Below are 6,485 nucleotides of genomic sequence, written 5' to 3'. Positions count from 1 at the left end.
GGGGGAAAAAAAGCAAAACATACAGGAAACAAGAAATGGAAAATTATTTGTTGACAATAACATGTATGTTGATGTGCTTGATTGAGTCACTATACAGTGTACCCTGGATGGAAAAATCTCATTTTGTATGCTGTAAGGATGTACAGTGAATGAATGTAAACAAATTAAAAAAAAAAAAGATCATTGTCAGGCTTGGCCCTGCACACTGCCCATGGTCTTCACCACTTTTTCCCTGGGAGGTGCTGGGTGGGGTAAGCTAGCTGGAGCATCATCCAGGCAGTGAGGAGGGATGGGTGGCACAGCGTACAGACCACAGGGCAGGGTCACAGTTTCTGGTTTATGGCCTATAGATCTAAGCATCATGGCCATTGTGATGGGTCCTTTCCTTTTATTTTAAAGAGTTGTTCACATCAGTTATAAACTGGCTTTGGCTTATGGTGGTTACTCTATAAACACGCTTCCATAGAGAACAATATGCAGATTAGGCATGCCCAGTAAGAGCAAAGGACAGTAACTGTCAGTGTACTCTCTAAATGCACCCTTTCAGCCAATGGCTGGCCCAGTGCCTTTACTTTCTAAAACAAAAAGTATTAAAACTGCCAACTAAATATAATTTTTTTTTTGGAGAGGTTTTTGCTATAGGGCGTGTGTGCTCGCCAGACAGACAAAGAGAGACAGAGAGATAGAAAGTGAGAAATTACTCCCTAGAGGGGATGAGCACGCCGCAATCCCTTCTCCTCCATTCTCCTCTCGGGATCTTGGGCACGCACGCACACGTGCCCAGTGTGAGTTTAAGCCACCGGGGCGGAGCCTCGAACCGCGGTTGACTACGTGGGAGTCCAGCGACATAGCCATTACACTAACTTCTGGTCCCAACTAAATATAATTTTAACTTACCCTTATTTCTTAAAAATGTCAGTAGATTAATAAAATGTAAGAAAAAATACCTTTGGGTATTACTCAGATATTTGGTTTTGGATTTTTTAATTTTTCAAATAATGAAAGATAAATACAAAAATTATCAGGATTTTTTTTGGGGGGGGAAAGGTTTTTGCTATATGGTGCATGTGTTCGCCAGAAAGACAGAGACAGAGAGACAGAAAGTGAGAAATCACACCCACCCCCCAGCCCACGGCCCCAGGGAGTATGGCCATGCTGCAATCCCTTCTCCTCCATTGTCCTCTCGGGATCTTGTGCATGCATGCCCACGCACCCAGCATGAGTTTAAGCCACCAGGTTCAGGACTTGAACCACGGTCAACTACATGGGAGTCCAGCGACATAGCCATTATGCCAACTGCTGGTCCCATGATTGTTTTTAACTTTGTTCTTTGGGTGATTCTGAGTGTCATTCTTATATCTACCCCCCCAAAAAAAATTACTTTAAGAATGGTAGTTATGGACCAGCCTGTGGCAAGGTGGTCCAGGCAGCTGGATCCCACATGGCCGATTACATGGTTGACTTGAGATACATGCTGAGCATGTGTGTGTACATGCCCACAATCCTGAAAGGAAGAAGAAATAGAGGAGAAGGGATTGTGACATGATCAGATCCCACTGGGGGATGCTTTCTCTTTACTCTCTCTCTCTCTGGTGAGTGCACATGTCCTCTGGTACTTAAAAGATAATCTTTTTATGGGGCCAGCAAGTGGCAAGGTGGTTAAGGCACTGGACTCCCACATGGCTGACTATGGTTCAAGTCCCAGACCTGGTGTCTTGCTTTCTCTCTCCCTCTTTCTCTCTTTCTCTTTCTGTTAAGTGTGTACGCCCTATAGCAAATATTAAAAATATAATAAATGATGTAAGTAAATAATTCATTAAAAATCTTTTAAAATGGTAATTATCGTTCTGTGGTTCATTAAAAAAAAGTCATTCTAGGGGCTAGCAGGTGGCATAGTGGTTAAGGCACTGGACTCCTACATAGCTGACTGTGGTTTGAGTCCCAGACCTGGTGACTTCCTTTCTCACTTTCCCTTTGTTTCTCTTGTCAGATTAAGAAATAATAACAACAGGGACCAGCTTTCTGTCTCTCTGTCTCTCTCTGTCTTTCTGGCGAGCACACATGCTCTATAGCAAAAACCTCTTCAAAAAGAAAAGAAAAAGAAATAATAATAATAATTTAAATAAAACAAATAAATAATTCTTTAAAAAAAAAAGTTAACTCTGGTAGAAAGGAAGAATTTCAAGCTTTCTTGTTAGTTGTTCTGTTCAGTTCTTCCAGAAATTAAAAGGTGAGGTTGTACAATGCAACAACTTTTTAACACTTTACTAATTGAATGAAGCCAGTCATGTGCAATAAAAAGGTTTTCATGTTTGTTTATTGAGATTGTTCATGCACTATGTTAATTTCACACTCCTTGAACATGTATTCCTCTTCAAACTAGAAAGAAAAAGGCATGTTAAGGCTCAGAGATAAAGCAATGATTAAAAACAAAACAAAACAAAACAAAAAACAGAATTTGGGACCAGCAGATGGCATAATGGTTATGTTGCTGGACTCCCATGTAGTCGACCATGGTTTGAGTCCTGAATCTGGCAGCTTGAATCTCATGCCGGGTGTGTGTGTGTGCATGCCTAAAACCCTGAAAGGAGAATGGAAGAGAATTGCTGCTATGGGGCCATCACCCCAGGGGTGATTGTTCACTTTCCCTCTCACTGTCACTGTTTCTCTCTCTCTGATGAGTGCACACTCCTATGGCAAAACAAAACAAAACAAAACAAAAACACAAAAAAACTCTTAAACACACACACATACACACATACACACACACACACAAAGAATCAGAGAGAAGGGGCCAGCAGGTGGTGTGGTTAAGACTCTGGACTCCCACATGGCCAACTGCAGTTTGAGTTTCAGTCCCAGCGGCTTGAAAATCATGCCGGGTGCTTGTCTGTGTGTGTCCAAAATTCCAGGAGGAGAAGGGATTGCGGTGTGGCCATCCTCCTGGGGGATAATTTCTCACTTTCCCTCTCTCTGTCTTTCTTTGGAGAGCTCATGCACTCAATGGCAAAAAATAGGAATTAAAGAGAGTGAGAGAGAGTGAGAGAGAAGCACACACTCTTTATGGAGTCTGGTCGTGCCACAATCTCCTTATTCTAGTCCCTCAGCCTATCAGATCTTAGGCTGTCCTGTGTGTGTCTGGCATATTCCAAGCTGACTGGGCTGCAGACTCAAACCTCAGTCACCATTTGGGATTTGACTTTTGAGCATCGCATTTCTGTTGTGCTGCAAAGCCGGCCTCTTCCCCTGACTTTTCTATCTTTCTCTGGCAAGGAAGCAGATGTATTTATAGATGTAGCCATTACTGAAACCCAGATTACCTCAAGGCTTTGAGTTGAAGATTGAAATGGGGGAGTGTGAAGGTATTTTAAGAGATTAAAGAGAGTTTAAGGGGTGGAGAGACATTTTGCACCACTCAAATTATGTGATGTGGCCCAGACCAAGGACACATACAGTGACAAACTAAACTGAAATGCTGTAAGACATATGATTAACTGTGGGTTAAGATGCTCGCGCTGTCCTAAAAACATGATGGGCGTGTGTGTGTGTGTGTGTGTGTGTGTGTGTGTGCGTGCGCGTGCGCACAGGCTTTCTTGCCCAAGATCTCAATGTGCTGGAGGGCTGGGGAAGTGGGTTCACAATGTGATGAGAATTTGTCAAGGGTGCCTCTCTCTATCTCTCTCTCTCTCTCTCTCTCATGCATACACATGTGCTGTCTATGTTAAATAAGAATTTAAAAGTTACAGGCCAGCAGACGGTGCAGAGGTTAAGGTGGCTAGATCCTACATGGCTGACTTTGTGGTTCAAGTCCAAGACCCTGAGGCTTGAAAAGCACACTGTGTGTGTGTGTGTGTGTGTGTGTGTGTGTGTGTGTGTGCGTGTGCCCAAAATCCTGAGAGGCATGGCCATTCCCCCTAGGGAGGGTTGATTTCTCATTGTCCCTCTCTCTCTCAGGTGAGAGCATGCACTCTATAGCAAACTAAAAAAAAAAAGTTTAGATAAGTTTTAAGGCTAAATGAATTATATGTTGTTTAGTAAAGAAAGTAACAAAAAACGTAAAGAAAAAAAATAAATGCAATGTAAACTATGTCAATGTTGTATAAAACAGTATTCATGAAGCATATTTTATTGTATAGATGGGGACATCAGAGATTTCTGTCACATTGTCACACATACAGTTTGGAGGTATGAGAACTCACTGCTCAACTCTTACCTTTCATCTTTTTGATCAGTGGAGGCAGCCCCTTGTCTCTGTGGAATAATTACTCTTATCCAATCAGCAACCATTTCATCACAGACCAACACACATGTTACACCCACCTAAGATCATGCATTCATAATGGCATCTGTCTTAATTTCGGTTTCATCTATGATAGACCCCAACACAGGATTTGGGTACAGGTAGTTTATGGGGAGAGACAATCCCTGAAAACAAGTAAGAATATATTAGGTCGTCAGAAAATCTATGATGTGTTTTTCTATGACTTTTCAGACGACCCAACAGAAAATGTGAGACAATGTTACCGAACTCAAATCACATTTCCTTGACCAGGTACTATAAACCAGTAAGTCAAGAATTGCTCAAGATTATTAGTAAACAAATGTGAAAGGCCAGGCCATGGGGCTGAAGCAGCAGTCAGGGGTCAGATCGCTCAGGCTAAAGGTAAAAATATAAAATGTTGGGACCAGCAGATGGCATAATGGTTATGTTTCTGGACTCCCATGTAATTGACTGTGGTTGGAGTCCTGGACTCAGTGGCTTAAAATTCATGCCGGACGCTTGTGCGTGCATGCCTAGGATCCTGAGAGGAGAATGGAGAAGGGATTGTGGTGTGGCCATATCCCCAGGGGATGATTTCTCACTTTCTCTCTCTGTCTCTCCAGCAAGTACATATGCCTTCTAGCAAAAATATCTCTAAAAAATAGTAATAAAAATAAAATAAAAATATAAAATATCTGTTGGGACCAGCAGATGGTATAATGCTTATGTTGCTGAACTCCCACGAAATCAATCATGGTTCAAGTCTCGGACCTGGAGGCTTGCTTTCTTACTTTCCCTCTCTCTGTCTCTGTGCCTCTTTGGTCAAATTAAAATAAGTAAATAAATAAAGTTAAAAACAAATAAACAAAATAATTCATTCCGGGCATGTGTATATGCATACCCAAAATCCCGAGGGGAGAAGGGACTGTGGTGTAGCCATCCCCTGGGAGGTGATTTCTTTCTCTCTCTCTCTCTCTGTCTCTCCAGCGAGTGCTTGGGCCCAATAGCAAAAGTCTCTCTCTATATATATAAAATGTCTGTTAAGAAACCAAATTTACATGGGCCAGCTGATGGGGTTGTTTAAAGTGGCTGGGTTACTTATGGTCAACTGAGCGGTTTGAGTCCTGAACCTGGTGGCTTGAGAAACATGCTGGGCATGTGTGTGTGTGTATGTGTGTGCATGCATGTGGTCCCAAAATCCTGAAAGAAGAAATAGAGAAGGGATTGAGGTGTGACCATACTCCATGTGGGTATTTTCTTGCTTTCTCTCTGTCTCTCTCCAGGATATGCCTTCTGGCAAATATGATATATATAATTTAATTTTATAGCTATAGGGTGTGTGTGCTCACCAGAGAGACAAAGAGAGAGGGGGTTATATAGAGAAAGTACCCCCACTGCCCTCCAGATGGGATGGCCATGCTGCAAAACTCTTTTCTTCCATTCTTCTCTTGGGATTTTAAACACACATGCTCACGTCCCCAGAGTGGTTTTCAAGCTGCTTTGTCTGGAACTCAAACCGTGCTGTTGGCGATGGGGGATCCACCCGTCTTAACCACCACAGCAAGTAAATGGTCCCACACCCCTGGCAAATTTTAAAGAAGAAAGAAACAAACAAAACTTGCAAAAGGAGCAAAACTAAACACGGAGGATGTGGGACTGCTCCTGAGTGACACACTGCCCTGTAGGTGTAACTTGTTCTCTTGTAATGATTTGAGGCAGCAGTGGCCAGTTTGTAATATCAGCAGCACTGAACCTGAGAAATGATAAAACAAAGGTTTTTGGCTCATCTTTTGCAAGTGATTCTTTGAACTCTAAGGGGGATCACCTGGGAAGGGATCAAGATGATTAATGTTTTGCCTGTAGCTTTAAGCCTTATCTGTTCATTTAGGACACATTCTGGTTGCTCAGAAGTTGAAAGGTTGTGCCCTTTCTAATGGAGGCCTGCTGTGTGTGTTTGACAGAAGATAAGATAAATAAATAAAAAGACCACAAGATCATAGTTTTTTAAGGTTTGCAGTGAGGCAGGTAAAAAATGCCAAGCTGAGCCTGAGAGAAGAACATAATGAAGAGGAAGCAGGTGAATGGAAACAGAGTAATACCTACCATTCTTTGACACTTTGCCATATCGGCGAATTATCGGGGATCATAGATCTCCTCACTTACAGCTGTCTTCCTCTCTCCTTCCCATGCACAACATTCCCCTCCGTCATCTCTCCCCAGAATG

The sequence above is a fragment of the Tupaia chinensis genome, unplaced genomic scaffold (assembly GCF_000334495.1).
Source record: "Tupaia chinensis unplaced genomic scaffold, TupChi_1.0 Scaffold000682_1, whole genome shotgun sequence".
Lineage (NCBI taxonomy): Eukaryota > Metazoa > Chordata > Mammalia > Scandentia > Tupaiidae > Tupaia > Tupaia belangeri.
This window is presented reverse-complemented; position numbering follows the sequence as displayed.